Raw genomic sequence first — 20,054 nt, 5'->3', positions numbered from 1 at the left:
CAGTTGCCATTTCCCAGAGGAACCAAGTGATACAAGGTTCAGTGTGCCTATGCAAGCTGGCCCTCAGCAAAGGATACCTACTCTGTCCTTTTCATGGAGTTCCATCTCATCCATTCAGACTTTCCCTTTAAACTGAAGTCCAACAGTTCCCTTCTTCTCCGTCGTTGAACTGTAATTGTTCATTTACTTGTCTCTCTCCCAACACCTAGTCTTCCCGAGGAGATAGATTTCCCATGCCTTACTTGACTCTATAACTTTAGTGCCTAAAATTATACCTGACAGATTTATTCACTTTCCAATTTAACAGAGTTTTAATTTAGTGTTTATTCAGTGAAAGGCCCTGTGCTGGAGATACAGATGTAAATAAGGAAAATAGGTTTTGTCCTTATTCAGTATACATATACATGGGAAACTAATTACACAGTTATTTATCTTTACTACTGAATAAGTGCAAGGAAAGAAAGTTAGAAGATTATAAGGATATAAAAAGCAGGATGGACCTGACATAGCTTGAAAGGTTTGGAAAAATTGCTTTGAGGAAATGTAAATATAAGCTGAATTCTGAAGGCTGAATAGGAATTAATTAGCTGAAGTAGGAGGGAACATGATAAATGTTTATTGAATGAATAAAATAATGTACTTTATGTTTATAAAACTATACTCCAGAGACAAATACAACAATTTTTATTAGTCACATCACCTCTTTCTTTATTGTGACCAATTACATTTAATATATTTTTTTCTTCTAGGAAATATTTTATCCACATCTTAAATACTGTCTCCACAAAACTATTTACACGTACTTTTCTAGTTGTAAAAATGTCTAGTTTCAAATTTCAAGGTATCATCAGTTGATGGTGTAAGCACCTATATGAACCCAATGCAGTATTAGAGCTACCATTTTCCATGATTTCCCAAATATCATTTATTTTTAATTTCTTCAATAAACCCTCTAAACAGGTATTTACCAACAGAATTGATTCTTACAAATGTTATTTATAGATGATGGCCAAGAGTATACTTATATATTCTGGCAACAGAATCTTCAATTTTAATGGCATTTCTTTAAAATATATTAAATAAATTTTTCCTTCTAAATATCTTCTAATAGTTCTAAGTTCATAGAAGTTACTCATTTGCAATATGTTTAATCAAAGAGAATTGAACTGCTGAAATGTAAGAAACATAAAGTAATAATTTTGGGGGAAAAATGTTACTGGAAATTTGAGAGTACAGCTTTTTGATACCAGATAGCTGGTTGGATTAATTTTTTATTTCACCACCATGTTGTTGGCCCCATGCAGACACAAATCTATTTCTTTTGTTTCCACTTTCACTTCACTCCTTATGCCTCATTAGGCTTGCAATAGAGAAAAGGCTAGCACAAAATAAAGCTTAGATCAATCATTCCCCTATTGGCCAGAGAAATCAAAATCAATCACTGACCATTCAAGTGGTTCTCAGCTATTGACTTTAAACTTTCCTGATCTTGAGGTTACTGTACTGTTAATTGCACTGAAGTTGAGTGTCTGTGCTTCAGCATATTTTTAAACTATCTTTAGAGAATATACACTACTATATCGCTATTAATGTCTTATGTGACTAGATGAAGGTTAGGATCTATAACCTGTGATTAGAAGCCTGATAATAACACCCTAAAGCAGTTATGAAAAGCTCTTGTGTAGAAACTGTTACTAGTTTGCTGAAGAATTTATAGCTTTTAGTTTCAAAGTGCATATTACATTGATTTTTTAAAAATCTCTATATATTCATAATATATTCACACAAGAAAAAAATTAGTCCTAAACTATGAAAATAAAATTTTAAAATATCATGTGAAAATATATGACTTGTGTTGTTTGATACTTTTTTTTTTTTAAGTCAGTATTTTTTCTTTTTTTTTTTAATAATTTTTTTTTCAATTTATTTATTTATTTATGGCTGTGTTGGGTCTTCGTTTCTGTGAGAGGGCTTTCTCTAGTTGTGGCAAGCGGGGGCCACTCTTCATCACGGTGCGTGGGCCTCTCACTATCGTGGCCTCTCTTGTTGCGGAGCACAGGCTCCAGACGTGCAGGCTCAGTAGTTGTGGCTCACGGGCCCAGTTGCTCCGCGGCATGTGGGATCTTCCCAGACCAGGGCTCAAACCCGTGTCCCCTGCATTGGCAGGCAGATTCTCAACCACTGCACCACCAGGGAAGCCCGATACTTATTTTTAAAACTTCATTTTTCCTACAATCACAATTATTAAATCTAGTGGTTGATTATTAATATAAAATTATTTTTATAGTAATTAATAATCATACATCATTTCTTACTTTGCACACAGTAGGCAGTAGGTGTTACAACTTTAGACAAGTTGCTTTTGAGCATGAAAATTGTTGTTCAATCATGACCTTTGCTGAGAAACAAAGGTAATTGACGTATGCCCAAAATACAGTCACATGACTATATTAAAATGTGACCAACACCCAGATTTTCCAACTAAAGCCCACGGATTTGAAATAGGTTAAATTTAGCAATGACTGTGAGCATGTTTGCATAAAAACAAAGTATCTAGAAGAAAATAACATAATTCAACTTATCAATTAAATGTTTGGTAAATCAAAAGCTAAATGCATAGTGAAATAGAGTATAAAGTGAAGAAGCACAGAAATTATGTGCATGCTTTTAAAATACCAAAGATTGAAAAAGAACATAGAAAAGTGAAAAGTATAGCTATAAATGGGGTCATCATTAAGGATTTTCTAAAAATGTATAATAAATAAAAATCAAAAACAAAAGTAGTGTATTTTAGTAACTATATATTTATTCATGTTTATATATTTAGTCAAATTTTCCCACAAAGGAAGTTTTTATTATTTTTCTTTCTGTCATTATCCATGACATTCACGCTTTAATTTTTTTCAGTCAACTCGTATTTATTAAGAAACTGATTTATTTTATCTTTTATATTATTTCTAGACAGGGATTTATACATTTTAAACAAACAAAATTAAATTTTAAAACGTTATCAAGAGGACCTACAAGATGGTGGAAGAGTAAGACGTGGAGATCACCTTTTTCCCCACAAATACATCAAAACTACATCTACATGTGGAACAACTCCTACAGAATACCTATTGAATGCTGGCAGAAGACCTCAGACTTCCCAAAAGGCAAGAAAATCCCCACGTACCTGGGTGGGGCCAAAGAATAAAGGAAAAAAAGAGACAAAAGAAGAGGGATGGACCTGCACCTCTGGGAGGGAGTTGTGAAGGAGGAAAAGTTTCCACACACTAGGAAGCCCCTTCAGTGGTGGAGACAGGGGGTGGGAGGGGGGGAAGCTTCAGAGCCATGGAGGACAGTGCAGCAACAGGGGTGTGGAGGGCAAAGCAGAGAGATTCCTGCACAGAGGATTGGTGCCAACCAGAACTCAACAGCCTGAGATGATTGTCTGCTCACCTGCCAGGGCAGGTGGGGGCTGGGAGCTGAGGCTTGGGCTTCAGAAGTCAGATCCCAGGAAGAGGACTGGGGTTGGCTGCGTGAACACAGCCTGAAGGGGGCTAGTGTGCCACAGCCAGCCAGGAGGGAGTCCGGGAAAAATTCTGGGCCTGCCTAAGAGGAAAGAGACCATTGTTTCGTGGTGCGTGAGGAGAGGGGGTTCCTTCCCTGTCTGCCCACAAAAGGCAGAGCACTGCCTAAATGAACTCCAGAGATGGGCGCAAGCCACGGCTATCAGCTCCGACCCCAGAGATGGGCATGAAACTCTAAGGCTGCTGCAACCACCAAGAAGCCTGTGTGCAAGCACAGGTCACTATCCACAGCCCCACACTTGGAAGCCTGTGCAGCCTGCCACTGCCAGGGTCCCTAGATCCAGGGACAACTTCTCTGGGGGAAAACATGGTGTGTCTCAGGGTGTTGCAACGTCACGCCAGCCTCTGCCTCCACAGGCCCAGACCGCATTCCAATTATAACTACTGTACCCCTCCCTACCCCCAACCTGAATGAGCAGGAGCCCCCTAATCAGCCGCTGCTTTAACCCAGTCCTGTCTGGGCAGGGAACAGATGCCTGAGGGTGACCTACACACAGAGGTGGGGCCAAAACCAAAACTGAACCCCAGGAGCTGTGTGAACAAAGAAGAGAAAGGGAAATTTCTCTGTGCAGCCTCAGGAGCAGCAGATTAAATCCCCACAATCAACTTGATGTACCCTGCATTTGTGGAGTGTACCTGCATAGACAACGAATTGTCCCATAACTGAGGTGGTGGATTTTGGGAGCAACTGTAGACTTAGGGTTTGCTGTCTGCGACTGATTTCTTTCAGATTTTTATGTTTATCATGGTTTAGTTGTTAGCGCTTGTAATCATTGGTGGATTTGTTTATTGGTTTGGTTGTCTCTTTTTATTATTTTTTCTATTTTTTATTTTAATACTTTATTTCTTTCATTTTATTTCTTTTTCTCTCTCTTTTCTTCTGAGCCATGTGGCTGACAGGGTCTTGGTGCTCCAGCCTGATGTCAGGCTTGTGCCTCTCAGGTGGGAGAGCCGAGTTCAGGACACTGGATCACCAGAGACCTCCCAGCCCCAGGTAATATCAATCAGTGAGAGCTCACCCAGAGATCTCCATTTCAATGCTAAGACCCAGCTCCACCCAATGGCCAGCAAGCACCAGTGCTTGATGCCCCATGCCAAACAGCTAGCAAGACAGGAACACAAACCCACCCATTAGAGAGGCTGCCTAAAATCGTACTAAGTTCACAGACACTCCAAAACACGCCACTGGACGTGGCACTGCCCACCAGAAAGACAAGATCCAGCCCCACCCACCAGAACACAGGCATCAATCCCCTCCACCACGAAGCCTACAGAAGACACCAAACCAACCTCACCCACTGGGGGAAGACATGAAAAACAATGGAAACTATGAACCTGCAGCCTGTGAAAAGGAGTCCCCAAACACAGTAAGTTTAAAAAAAAAAATGAGAAGACAGAGAAATATGCAGCAGATGATGGAGCAAGGTAAAAACCCACCAGACCAAACAAATGAAGAGGAAATAGGCAGTCTGCCTGAAAAAGAATTCAGAGTAATGATAGTAGAGATGATCCAAAATCTTGGAAATAGAGTGGAGAAAATACAAGAAACGTTTAACAAGGAACTAGAAGAACTAAAGAGCAAACAAACAATGATGAACAACACAATAAATGAAATAAAAAATTCTCTAGAAGGAATCAGTAGCAGAATAACTGAGGCAGAAGAACGGTAAGCGACCTGGAAGATAAAAGAGTGGAAACAACTCAACAGAGCAGAATAGAGTAAAGAATGAAAAGAATTGAGGACAGTCTCAGAGACTTTTGGGACAACATTAAATGCTTCAACATTCGAATTATAGTGGTCCCAGAAAAAGAAGAGAAAAAGAAAGTGTCTGAGAAAATATTTGAAGAGATTATAGTAGAAAACTTCCCTAACATGGGAAAGGAAATAGTCAAGTCCAAGAAGCACAGAGAGTCCCATACAGGATAAATCCAAGGAGAAACATGCCAAGACACATATTAATCAAATTATCAAAAATTAAATACAAAGAAAAAATATTAAGGGCAGCAAGGGAAAAGCAACAAATAATATACTAGGGAATCCCCATCAGGTTAACAGCTGATCTTTCAGCAGAAACTCTGCAAGCCAGAAGGGAGTGGCAGGACATATTTAAAGTGATGAAAGGGAGAAACCTACAACCAAGATTACTTACCCAGCAAGGATCTCATTCAGATTTGACAGAGAAATTAAAACCTGTACAGACAAGCAAAACTTAAGAGAATACAGCACCACCAAACCAGCTTTACAACAAATGCTAAAGGAAATTCTCTAGGCAGGAAACACAACAGTAGGAAAAGACCCAAAAAACAAACCCAAAACATTTAAGAAAATGGTAATGGGAACATGCATATCGATAATTACCTTAAGTGTAAATGGATTAAATGCTCCAACCAAAAGACATAGACAGGCTGAAAGGATACACACACAAGACCTGTATATATGCTGTCTACAAGAGACCCACTTCAGACCTAGGGACACATACAGACTGAAAGTGAGGGGATGGAAAAAGATATTCCATGCAAATAGAAATCAAAAGAAAGCTGGAGTAGTAATTCTCATATCAGAAAAAAATAGACTTTAAAGACTATTACAAGAGACAAAGAAGGACACTACATAATGATCAAGGGATCAATCCAAGAAGAAGATATAACAATTGTAAATATTTATGCAACCAACATAGGAGCACCACAATATATAAGGAAAATGCTAACAGCCATAAAAGGAGAAATCGACAGTAACACAATAATAGTAGGGGACTTTAACACCCCACTTTCACCAATGGACAGATCATCCAAAATGAAAATAAATAAGGAAACACACCATTTAAATGAGACATTAAACAAGATGGATTTAACTGATATTTATAGGACATTCTATCCCAAAACAACAGAATACACTTTATTCTCAAGAGCTCATGGAATATTTTCCAGTATAGATCATATCTTGGTTGACAAATCATGTCTTGGTAAATTTAAGTAAATTGAAATTGTATCGAGTATCTTTTCTGACTACAACGCTATGAGACTAAATATCAATTACAGGAAAAAAACTAAAAAATACAAACACATGGAAGCTAAACTATAGGCTACTAAGTAACCAATAGATCACTGAAGAAATCAAAGAGGAAATCAAGAAATACCTAGAAACAAATGACAATGAAAACACGACAACCCAAAACCTATGGGATGCATCAAAAGCAGTTCTAAGAGGAAAGTTTATAGCAAACAATCCTACATCAAGAAACAAGAAAAATCTCAAATAAACAGCCAAACCTTACACCTAAAACAATTAGAGAAAGAAGAACAACAACAACAACAAAAAAACCCAAAGCTAGCAGAAGGAAAAAAATCATAAAGGTCAGATCAGAAATAAATGAAAAAGAAATGAAGGAAATAATAACAAAGATCAATAAAACTAAAAGCAGGTTCTTTAGCAAGATAAACAAAATTGATAAACCATTAGCCAGACTCCTCAAGAAAAAAAGGGAGAAGACTCAAATCAACAGAATTAGAAATGAAAAGGGAGAAGTAACAACTGACACTGCAGAAATACAAAGGAATATGATAGATTACTTTAAGCAACTATATACCAATAAAATGGACGACCTGGAAGAAATGGACAAATTCTTACAAAACCACAACCTTCTGAGACTGAACCAGGAAGAAATAGAAAATATAAACAGACCAATCACAAGCACTGAAATGAAACTGTGATTTAAAATCTTCCAACAAACAAAAGCCCAGGACCAGATGGCTTCACAGGCAAATTCTATCAAACATTTAGAGGAGAGCCAACACCTATCTTTCTCAAACTCTTCCAAAATATAGCAGAGGAAGGAACAATCCCAAACTCATTGTATAAGCCCAGCATCACGCTGATTACAAAACTAGAAAAAAATGTCACAAAAAAAGAAAACTACAGACCAATATCACTGATGAACATAGATGCAAAAATCCTCAACAAAATACTAGCAAACAGAATCCAACAGCACATTAAAAGGACCATACACCATGGTCAAGTAGGGTTTATCCCAGGAATGCAAGGATGCTTCAATATATGCAAATCAATCATGTGATACACCATATTAACAAAATGAAGGATAAAAACCATATGATAATCTCAATAGATGAAGAAAAATCTATTGACAAAAGTCAACACCCATTTATGATAAAACTCTCGAAAAAGTAGGCATAGAGGGAACCTACCTCAACATAATAAAGGCCAAATATGACAAACCAACAGCCAACGTCATTCTCAATGTTGAAAATCTGAGACCGTTTCCTCTAAGATCCGGAACGAGACAAGGTTGCCCACTTTCATCACTATTATTCAACATAGTTTTGGAAGTTTTATCCACAGCAATCAGAGAAGAAAAGAAATATAAGCAATCCTAATCAGAAAAGAAGAAGTAAAACAGTCACTGTTTGCAGATGACATGATACTATATATAGAGAAACCTAAAGATGCTACCAGAAAACTACTAGAGCTAATCAGTGAACTTGGTAAACTAGCAGGATACAAAATTAATGCACAGAAATCTCTTGCATTTCTATACACTAATGATGAAATATCTGAAAGAGAAATTAAGGAAATACTCCCATTTACCATTAAAACAAAAAAAAATAAAATACTTAGGAATAAACCTACCTAAGGAGACAAAAGACCCATATGCAGAAAACTATAAGACACTGATGAAAGAAATTAAGATGATACAAACAGATGGAGAAATATACCATGTTCTTGGAGTAGAAGAATCAACATTGTGAAAATGACTATACTACCCAAAGCAATCTACAGATTTAATGCAATCCTTGTCAAACTACCAATGGCATTTTTCACAGAACTAGAACAAAAATTTTCACAATTTGTATAGAAACACAGAAGACCCCTAATAGCCAAAGCAGTCTTGAGGAAGAGAAATGGAGTTGGAGGAACCAGGCTCCTGGACTTCAGACTATACTACAAAGCTACAGTAATCAAGACAGTATGGTACCAACACAAAAACAGAAAGATAGATCAATGGAACAGGATAGAAAGCCCAGAGACAAACCCACCCACATATGGTCACCTTATCTTTGATAAAGGAGGCAAGAATATACAACGGAGAAAAGGCAGCCTCTTCAATAAGTTGTGCTGGGAAACTGGACAGCTACATGTAAAAAATGAAATTAGAACACTCCCTAACACCATACCCAAAAATAAACTCAAAATGGATTAAAGACCTAAATGTAAGGCCAGACACTATAAAACTCTTAGAGGAAAACATAGGCAGAACACTCTGACTTAAATCACAGCAAGATTCTTTTTGACCCACCTTATAGAGAAATGGAAATAAAAACAAAAATAAACAAATGGGACCTAATGAAACTTAAAAGCTTTTGTACAGCAAAGGAAACCATAAACAAGATGAAAAGACAGCCCTCAGAATGGGAGAAAATATTTGCCAACGAAGCAACTGACAGAGGATTAATCTCCAAAATATACAAGCAGCTCATGCAGCTCAATATCAAAAAAACAAAGAACCCAATCCAAAAATGGGCATTAGACCTAAATAGACATTTCTCCTAAGAATATATACAGATAGCCAACAAACACATGAAAAGATGCTCAACATCACTAATCATTAGAGAAATGCAAAGGAAAACTACAATGAGATATTATCTCACACTGATCAGAATGGGCATCATCACAAAATCTACAAACTACATGCTGGAGAGGGTGTGGAGACAAGCCAACCCTCTTGCACTGCTGGTGGGAATGTAAATTGATACAGCTACTATGGAGAAAAGTGTGGAGGTTACTTAAAAAACTAAAAATAGTACTACCATATGACCCAGAAATCCCACTAATGGGCATATACCCTGAGAAAACCATAATTCAAAAAGAGTCATGTACCACAATGTTCATTGCAGCATTATTTACAATAGCCAGGACATGGAAACAACCTAAGTGTCCATCAACAGTTGAATAGATAAAGAAGATGTGGCCCATATTTACAGTGGAATATTACTCAGCCATAAAAAGAAACAAAATTGAGTTATTTGTAGTGAGGTAGATGGAACTAGTTTGTCATACATATTTAAGTAAGTCAGAAAGAGAAAAACAAATACCATATGCAAGCCCATATATATGGAATCTTAAAAAAAAAATGGTTCTGATGAACCTAGGGACAGGAGAGGAATAAAGACACAGACATAGAGAATGGACTTGAGGACACGGGGAGTGAGAAGGGTAAGCTGGATGAAGTGAGAGAGTAGCATTGACATATATACACTACCAAATGTAAAATAGATATCTAGTGGGAAGCAGCTGCATCGCACAGGGAGATCAGCTCGGTGCTTTGTGACCACCTAGAGGGGTGGGATAGGGAGAGTGAGAGGGAGACGCAAGAGGGAGAGGATATGGGAATATATGTATACATATAGCTGATTCACTTTGTTATACAGCAGAAACTAACAACATTGTAAAGCAATTATACTCCAATAAAGATGTTAAAAAAAAAAGATAATATGTAGAGATGCCATGTTAACTCATAGGGAGGAGAAAAAATTCGTCTTCATTTTTGCCATTCAAAATATCCTAAATTGATATTTTAACTTATTTTCTTATGGTGTATTTCTCTTTTTGACAGAAGTTTTTCTTTAATTTATATCATATACAATCCCTATTTTATGTTGGAATTTAAACAGTTGGTATCCTTGAGCAGTGAGATTAGTGCTAATTTTTATGCTCTTCATTGTAATTTCTCCAATATTCAATTTTCCCTTGAAAAAATATATTATCAGATTACCACAGGTTCCTTAAATATAAGTGGAAATATATTTAAAAGGCAAAAAGAAGTATCATGACTTGTATACCTTTCAGCCTGTCACAAACACCATTAGTAATTTTATAATTTTCATTCTACTATTTGTATTTGAATTCATTAATTACATTAAGCTTTTGTAAGTTTTCACATAGTTTGTAGATCCATGACTACCTTTGTTCAAGCAATAAATGTCTCCTATCTGAAAACCATTCGTTTATCATTTATCCCTTACAATACTTACGTAAATGAAACTTGCATTTGTTGAATTACACTTGTAACATTGGGTTCTCCTTCATAGAGCTAGAAATACAATTCACACAGAAAAACATGAAAATTCAGACTGACATATATTTTAGTGTTTCTCCAAACCAAATGTACTGGATGTATTCTTGATACATTTTACATTATGCTGGTTAGCAAATGCTTTCCTTAAATACATTCTGATATTCCAAATAGATTTTCACTATAGTTCTCTCTTCCTGGCACCCCCAAAAATATAGCTCTTTCATATCACAGACATATGATAATCTTTTAGTGAGCACCTATTCTGTTACTATAAAAAACATTTATAATATTTGAGCAAATTTAAAATTAGAAAAATATATAACTTTAAGATATTTTATTTTCTGTGTTCTCAGGAGGAATATATTATCTTGCAGTGCCAAAGACAACATCTCTTAGTTTTGTATAATGAACATATAAGTAATGGGTTTCTGTAACTTTGGTGATATTCTTAATTGCTTTTTGATTTTCTCTCAAAGTATGTCTCTAAATATAGAAAACTAAATTTGTTCTTACTCTGCTTGATGTGCAAATTCAAGAACAGGTTTTCAGTTTTCTTTTTCTTTTATATTTTTATGGTCCTTTTATAGTTCATGAATTTTCTCAAGATCAGCTGATACGTAATTTTCATCTTATTCAGGTAAATTTGTTCTAAAATAAGCTTGCTTAATTATAAGCAGTAATTAGTATAGTAAAAATTTCTAGCTTTCTGTAATCAAAATGTTTATTTTTTAAAGATACAGAAAATGTTTTTCCTGAATGGAATACAAATCAAACTCAAACTGATGAGTTACAAAACATTCCGTAGAGATATTTTCTCTTTTAAATTAATTTTAATCCATCATTTGCATGAATTTATCATAAATAAAATATATATGAACTCATGATCTTATAAACAATACTTTGTTAAATAAGAATCTCTTTAAAAAATGAGTCTCATTTATTCTTGACCTTTTTATTACTCATTTTTTCCCCTCTTCTAAGTGATAATTCTAACTCCTGTAATATGAGAAGTAGAGGACACTTGATTAGAGGGTGAAGTAGTCATTGGAATTTGTGCAGATTCAGAGTTTATCCAATTCTGAGATTTAGTTTAGAGTCTGATGAAGATGTTCACACTTCCTATATGGGCAGTACCTTTCTGTACTTATACACCCTGAATTTAACTCACTGAATACAACAATTTTTTTCATGTGCTAGAGAGCCACTAATTTATATCCTTGCAGTTTTAATCTATCATTATTTTTCTACTATAGTCTTAATGATAGAAGGTTAAGGCAACTTTACAGTTGTGCCTTCATCTTCTAAGAACTTGAGTAAGAGTCAAAAGATTTAAACTATTTCAGTCTTTTTAACGTCTTCCAGGGGGATACAAGCATTAGTAATCTAGTCTTTGCCTGTAACATTCCTGGGTTGAAATGAGCACACATGCACAACCTTACCCTAAATGAACTAATGAAAAAGCAAATATCTTTTAAAAGTTTAGTGCCCTATCAATTGCTTGTTTATTTTATTTTCTGGTTTTTGCTTTCTTTCTATTTAAAAGAAATAGGACTAGTGACATTGAAGAAGAGTCATAACCTCACCTTCTGGATCTTTAAAATGGTGAAAATAACACCATAGACTAGCTGTAAGAATTAAGTAAGATTTGCTATGTACAGCACCTTATAGAAGAATGCCTCAACATAACTCATACTTGATAACATTTGCTTAACTTGATAACTATGATAAACTACATGCAAACACAGAGTTAATAGGATCGAAAACTAAACTATCTAAATTGACATTTTACTTTTTCAGGAAATTCTTGCCTATGAATATTATATATTATTATTTGTTTCAGAAACTTCCTGAAAATGTATTTATGTGAATAATAGACTACTCCTTTGGCCTGCCTTCTCAGGGCACTGGCTCCCTCAACCAGGGAAAACATTCTCTTACCAAATGAATGATCATTCATCAAGACATCTTCAAAAATTTCATCACTCTCTGTCTACCAATTCTCAATTATTATATCATGAATTTTGGACTGCTGCATTAAAAGACCCAGCTTAAATCAGAGCATAATTCCTATACCTACTTGCTAACTACCTTTTAGAGACACTGCTAAGACTCTGTCAAGGTGGTGTTGTCTATTATTGCAGTAAGTAGCAAACACGTCTTTGCTTGCCAACTGGTTATCTTGGTGGAATGTCAGCAGTTGAAAAAGATGATGACAGTAACATTTATGCTTTTGTATAGTAATTTGTTTTCACTAGCCATTTTCAGAATCAGTATGTGCATTTTTACCTTGTTATAAATTGGGAGTTTTCTGTATTCATTTTATATATGTTTTGTGAAGTGGATGTCATGTAAACAAGTAGCTGAGTTGAGCTAGAATCCCTACTTTTTGGATTTTCTGTCTAGTGCTCTATTACGTTTTTCTTAGTTTAAGTGTCCTTTGTAATAAGTTATTTTCTACAGTCATCTTCACTTTTTAAAATAATTTTAAAGTATAAGGCCAAAATGAAGATCACACAGAACCATATTTTTCTTAGAACATTATTTGAGCTAAGTGATTGTTTGAAGTCACTGTCTATTTCTAAACCAATGTAGACACAGATATAAATTTAATTTATTCTCTTATTCCTACAACATACAGATATTTCAAAATTTTGACAGGGACAAAGGTCAAAAGGACCTCATACTCTACCACTCAAAGCTGCACTGGTGATTTTCCACAAAATATTCCCCTTTTCATAATTCTTGTTAAAAGAATTGCCTTTGTCAGGTACTTGAAAGAACTTAGCTCATGTAAATTCATCTTTTCTTTCATAATAAGTGTACCTAAGAAAGGCCACCTGCTTATTTGGTAAAGACTTTATTTACAGAGTCTAAAACTTCTTATGCAAGATGCAAATGCTTGCAAGGGGATAAGGTTTTCTGTAAAGAACTAATTGCTTTATACATATGAATATAAGGAGGTAATAAAATTTGTGGAATTCCTCTTCAGAAGTGCATAGACATGCAGGCTTTGCTAAAATGTCTATTTTCTGTTACAACCCCAATTACCAACGATTTATTGACCTCCTAGTAAAGAGCATGTCAAATTTTGTGTCATGTAGTTTCTGTCACAAAACAATGAATGAATTTTACAGATGCTGATTAAAAAATAATTTGGCTCCATTTGCAGACTCTTTGCTGATACTTACCAGGATTAATTCAGTCATATATGTAACCATCACAATCTTGGTCATGAATTAACTAAATAAAGTCCTGGACCACTCCATAGTAACCCTTGTAGGAGAATATTTAATACTATTAAAGCATACATTTTACAGTAACAGTCAAATGTGAGTCCATTTTCAGTTCATACTCTGAAGCAAGAAAAGAGCTTTCAGTACTATCCTTTTGACAGGGCAAGGGGAGAGAACTCAGCCATCTAAGAAGAAAATTGCAGATTTTGGTAGAAAGAGAGTAGAAACAATGTTCTTAGGTTAGAATTGCAGATATGGGTAATCATTTCTGGGCTGTAGTTTATAAGGAAATTGGAAGAAGTCCACAGAGCACTTTGGGCAAGTGCCTAATCAAAGCCAATCTTCTTAATAAAAGCCAATAAATGGCTTACAGAAAGCACCAGCCCAGTCAGCAATTCCAACCCAAACCAGTTCTTGGAAAATATGGAAGTGTTTCAGGTTGAATTTGCAAAGAGTCTTAATTCTCACTCTACCTCCACCACCTCTCTGGTTCAGGATGAACATAAATCCCTTACTGAGGCAGAATTGAAGTTAGACACCAGAATCAACTAGTTTTATTTATGTAGATAAACATATACATATATAAAATTGATGTAAATGTATATCTATATATATAAATTATGTGTTATCATTACATAAAGTTCATTATTTAAATCAAATTATAGGTTTATCATGATAAACTCTTACTATAATATTTTCTCCACCCAAAACAACAAAAGCCTAAACTGATATCTATTACCTGTCCATTAGAGTTAAGGTTCCAGTTCCCAGAGTGAGCAAAAACCAAGAAAAGTCTTGCAGGATTCCTTCCTGAAGAAACTTACTTTTGCCTGTAATGATATGAAGTATAATGTAACTCTCAGATAAATGTCTTTTTGGAATAGCTTGGTAACTCTTACTGAATGATCGCGTCATTAGCATTTTCACATTCCAAGCTGTTTTGTCCTTCAAAGTAAACTTTGCCGCATTCCCCTCTGCATAGGCTTGCCAAATTCTAAGCACTTTCAACAAACTCAGTGTCCTGCTATGCATATAACACATGTCAATTCTTGATGGACGGCTTTACACAGGCTGCTCTCGTTCCCTTTAACCATTACAGTGTTTTCTGGCTCGTATTATGTCAATCTGACTTTTTTCACATATTTAAGCTCATTCTTTTCCAGAACCTTGTATGTATTGCCAAGATGAGCAGTTTATTTTAATTTCATGGCTGTGTATTGTAAGCTCTGTAGACACAGAATCTGGCATGTTTGCAAAGCAAAAGCTAACCTTTTAAATGTTTGGATTGAGTCAATAATTAGCTTGGTAATCAGTGATAATCAGACTTTTGAATATCAGTATATCTCTCATATTGTACTCATTCAAAAATCAGTTAACTTCCCCCAAATGATAATTGTTAATTGAAAGAGCTAAAATAGCTACAGAAATGTATATGTCTAAGGTCATTCATATCCTAGGTGTCTTTTTTCCCCTTCACTTTAAAAGGGACATTGACTTGTACTTAATGTATGAAGGGGGTTTGTTTGGCCTCTTTGTACTGTTTTCTATGATTCTATGAGATTAATTAGTAAAGAACACAATGTATCAGTCACTACCTTGAAAAGATTAGGGGGACTTCAATAAATAATAGATGGAATGCCATTTAATGCACTTAAGATGTTAACAATCTAGCAGAGGAAGCTGAACACCTACTGATTTAGAGTAAGAGAGTCCAATTTAAAGATGGAAAAATTAAGGACCAAGAAAGTAGATGACTTGACAAATAAAATACCATTCCTTGTTTATGACCCAGAAAGGGCCAATAAGGTGATAGTTTCAGGAGAAACTTGTAAGAAAAGAAAAAAAAAAAAAAGAAAGAGAGAGAGAGAGATGGGAATTGGTCTGCTTAAGCTGCCATAACAAAATATCACAGACTGGGTGGCTCAAATGACAAAAATTTATTTTCTTACTGTTCCATAGGCTAAAAATCCAAGATCAAAGTGCTCCGAAATTCAGTTCCTGAGGAGGCCTGTCTTCCAGGCTTGCAGACAGCTACCTTCTCGCTGTGTGCTCACATGGCCTTTCCTCTGTCTGTGGGCGAGAAGGAGTGATCTCTATCTCTTTCTCTTCTTACAAGGACACCAGTCCTGTCAGATTAAGGTCCCACCCTTACAACCCTGTTTAATCTCACTTATCTCTCCGAAGTCCCCATCTTCAAATATAGTCATATTGGGGGTTAATACTTCAACATACACATTTTGGGGAGACACAATTCAGTCCATAACAAGAAGGAAAGCCAAACAATGATGAAGTTTTAGGTGAAGTCTAGGCTTAGCCTGACCCAGAGGGAAGTATGCATTGCACCACAGAATTAGTCCTGTAGAGGCTAGAGACTGGTTTTTGTACCAGTTCTCTCCCCACCGCTACCCCAAACACTACCAAGTTGGTCAGTCATGTTAGTAGATCGTGGGGTGATATAAATGGCATGATTGCTCCATTTATGCAAGGACAGTTCTCTGGAAGAGGTGCGAGTGAGAGCCATTGGCAGCAACTCAGGCAAGAGTTAGGATGTGGGCATAACAAACCAGTAAAAGAGGTCCTAGGGATTTGAGCAGGGTCCAAAAGGATCTGCTAAGTCACTAAATTCTGCATGGGTTTCACTTATTTGAATGTCATTTCCTTAGTTCAGACCTCCATTGTTTCTCATCTGGATACTGTAAGTCTCTTAAACTGATTTTCTGGCATCTAGTGTTTCCTTTCTCTATGTCATCCTTCTTGTTGCCAGCTTGTATTTAAAACATAAATCTGACCATGTCACATCTTTCTAAAATCTGCCAGTGACATCTTTAGGGGAAACATCAAATTCTTGATACTATACCCATGATTTTTCTTATATGAATCTTCTCTACTTTTCCATCTTCACCCATTGCAATTTCTAGATCCACATACTGTGCTTTAGGTATACTGAAAAAATTATTATTATATTTTTAATCCTCAACTTGCCTATGCTCTGAGGACTAAATACATGCTATTTAATTTACTTGAATTGCCCATTAGCCATTTTCTTCAATCGACTTCCTTGTACCTACTCTATAAACCTAGCTAAAATGTCACCTACTCCAGGAAATCATCCATTCACCCCAACTCAGGCTGTTCTAGTTGCTTGCAGGGATACTTGAGCAGCATTCATTTGTAATACTCCGTATTACATTGTAATTAGTTGGCTTACATAACTAATTTGCAGTACAAACCACATGTGTTAAAGCAGAAAAAATAATTTATGTCAAATAAGAACAAAAAACAATGAGGTGTAGTTATGAGTTGATGCAGTTCTCTTTTTATAGTTTTGATGGGGTATATTGACATACAGCACTGTATAAGGTGTACATCACATTGATTTACGTATCTTCTTAAATGATTACCACAATAGGTTTAGTGAACGTCCATAATCTCATATAGATACAAAAAAAAGAAAAAAATTTTCCTTGTGATGAGAACTTTTAGGATTTACTTTCTTAGCGGCTTTCAAATATACCATACAGCAGTCTTAACTATAGTAATCACGTTTTATATTACTTCCCCAGTATTTATTTATCTTATAACTGGGAGTTTAGGCCTTTTGAATACCTTCATTCAGTTCTCCCACCCCCAACATCTGCCTCAAGTAAACACAAATCTGATCTGTTTTTCTGTGAATTAGCTGTTTTTGGTTTTTTTTGTTTTTTAGATTCCACATATAAGTGAGATTATACAGGATTTGTCTTTGTTGTTCTGACTTATTTAACTTAGCAGAATACCCTCAAGATCCATCCTGTGTCACAAATGGCAGGTTTTCCTTCTTTTTATGGCAGAATAACATTCCAATGTGTACATATACAGTACCACATTTTCTTTATCCATTCATCCATCAGTGGATGCTTAGTTTGTCTTTGTGTCTTGACAATTGTAAATAATGCTGAAATAAACATAGGTGTGCATGTATTTTTTCAACATAGTATTTTCATTTCCTTTAGATATATACCCAGAAGGGAACTGCAGTATCATGTGGTATTTTTATTTTAAATTTTTTGAGGAACCTCCGTACTGTTTTCCATAGTGGCTGTACCAATTGACATCATCAAAATGTTCCTATGTAGGGGACTTACTGTATCTGTTGGCCATTTGTATGTCTTCCTTGGAAATATGTCTATGTCCCTTGCCCATTTTTTAAATTGGATTATTTGGGTTTTTTTGTTGCTGAGTTGTATGTTTTTTTAAGTATATTTTAGATATTAGCCCCTTATCATATATATGCTTTGCAGATATATTTTCCCATTTTGTAGGTTGTCATTTTATTTTTGTTTTGTTTTATTTTGTTTGTTGTTGTTTTTTTTGTTTTGGGTTTTTTTTTATTTTTTGCTTTTTCGTTTTTGTTTTTGTGTTTTATTGTGGGTTTTGTTTTTTGGTTTTTGTTTGGGGTGTTTTTTTGTTTTTTTTAAATTTGTTTTGGGTTTCCTTGTTTTGTTTTGTTTTGCTGTGCAGAAGCTTCTTAGATTGATGTAGTCTCAATCATTTATGTTTTATTTTGTTGCTCATCCTTTAAGTGTCTTATCCAAAACTGATTGCCAAGACTCATGTCAAAGAGCACTTTTCCTATGTTTTCTTTTAGGAGGTTTATGGTATCAGGTCTTACAATTAAGTCTTTAATACATTTCAAATTAAATTTTGTAAGTGGTGTAAGATACAGTCTAGTTTTATTCTTTTACATGAGAATTTTCTCAGCACCCTTTATTGAAGAGACTCTTTTTTCTCCATTGAGTATTACTGCTCCCTTGTCAAATATTAGTTGACTATATATGTACACATGGGTTTATTTCTGGGCTCTCAATTCTGTTCCATTGGTTTATGTGTCTATTTTTATAGTACTGTATTGATTACTATACCTTTACAGTATAGCTTGAAATCAGAAATTGTGATGCCTCCTGTTTTGTTCTTCTTTCTCAGGATTGCTTTGGCTGTTTGGGGGTCTTTGTGGTTTCATATACATTTTAAGATTATTTTTTCTACTTTGCTAAAAAATGCTACTGGAGTTTTGATAGGGATTGCATTGAATCTATGGATGGCTTTGAGTAGTATGGACATTTCAACAACATTATTACTTCCAATCTATGAACATGGGGTACTTTTCCATTTGTTTGTGTCTTCTTTGATTTATTTCCTAAGTGTTTTATAGTTTTCAGTTTAGAGATCTTTTACCTTCTTTGTTAAATTTATTCCTAAGTATTTTATTGTTTTTGATGCTATTGTGAGAGGCATCATATTCTTTATTTTTTCAGATAATTTGTCATTAATGTATAGAAATGCTAATGATTATTGTATATTAATTTTGTATCTTGCAACTTTACTGAATTTGTTGAGCAGATCTAATATTTTTTGGTGAGTCTAATAGGATTGTCTATATATAAAATCATGTCATCTACAAATAGAGATAATTTTACTTCTTTCTAATTCTGATGCTTTTTATTTCTCTTTCTTTCCTGATTGCGCTGGGTAGGACATCCAGTACTATGTTGAATAAGAGTGGTGAGAGTGAGCATCCCTTGTCTTGTTCCTGAACCTAGAGGAAAAGCTTTCAACTTTTCACCATTGAGAATGATGTTAGCTGTGGGCTTGTCATATATGGCCTTCATTATGTTGAGGTAAGTTCCTTTTATAACCAATTTTTAAAGAGTTTTTTTGTTTTTTGTTTTTTTTTACCATGAACAGATATTGAATCTTGTTTAAAATGCTTTTTCTGTGCCTATTGAGATGAACATATGATTTTTTCCTTTTATTCTATTAATGTCAAGTATCACATTTGTTTATTTGTATATGTGCAACCATCCTTGCATCCCAGGGAAAATTCCCACTTTATCATGGTGAATAATCCTTTTAATGTGCTGCTGAATTTGGCTTGCTAGTATTTTATTAGATATATTTACATCAATATTTATGAGGAATATTAGCCTGTAACTCTTTTCTTGTAGTGTCCTTTTCTGGCTTTCTGATCAGGGTAATGCTGGCCTCATAAAATTAGTTTGGAAGTATTTCTTCCTCTTTGATTTTCTGGAAGAATTTGAAAAGGATTTGCATTAATTCTTCTTTACATGATTGGTAAATTTACCAGTGAAGCCAACTGGTCCTGGGTTTTTCTTCATTGG

The 20,054-nt window shown here is 35.1% G+C and overlaps 1 long non-coding RNA gene across 1 annotated transcript in view; it reads left to right on the top strand.

The window, feature by feature from the left end:
- Positions 1–19,496, top strand: part of LOC130707638 (uncharacterized) — a 365,802-nt gene extending 346,306 nt beyond the window's left edge. The window contains exon 3 of the long non-coding RNA XR_009007617.1: positions 19,409–19,496. This is a non-coding gene — a long non-coding RNA (uncharacterized LOC130707638). The remainder of the gene's footprint in view (positions 1–19,408) is intronic.
- The last annotated feature ends 558 nt before the right edge of the window (positions 19,497–20,054 follow it).

Source organism: Balaenoptera acutorostrata, chromosome 3 (assembly GCF_949987535.1).
Source record: "Balaenoptera acutorostrata chromosome 3, mBalAcu1.1, whole genome shotgun sequence".
NCBI lineage: Eukaryota > Metazoa > Chordata > Mammalia > Artiodactyla > Balaenopteridae > Balaenoptera > Balaenoptera acutorostrata.
The sequence above is the reverse complement of the archived record's forward strand: the minus strand, read 5'-3'. Positions and strand labels throughout refer to the sequence as shown.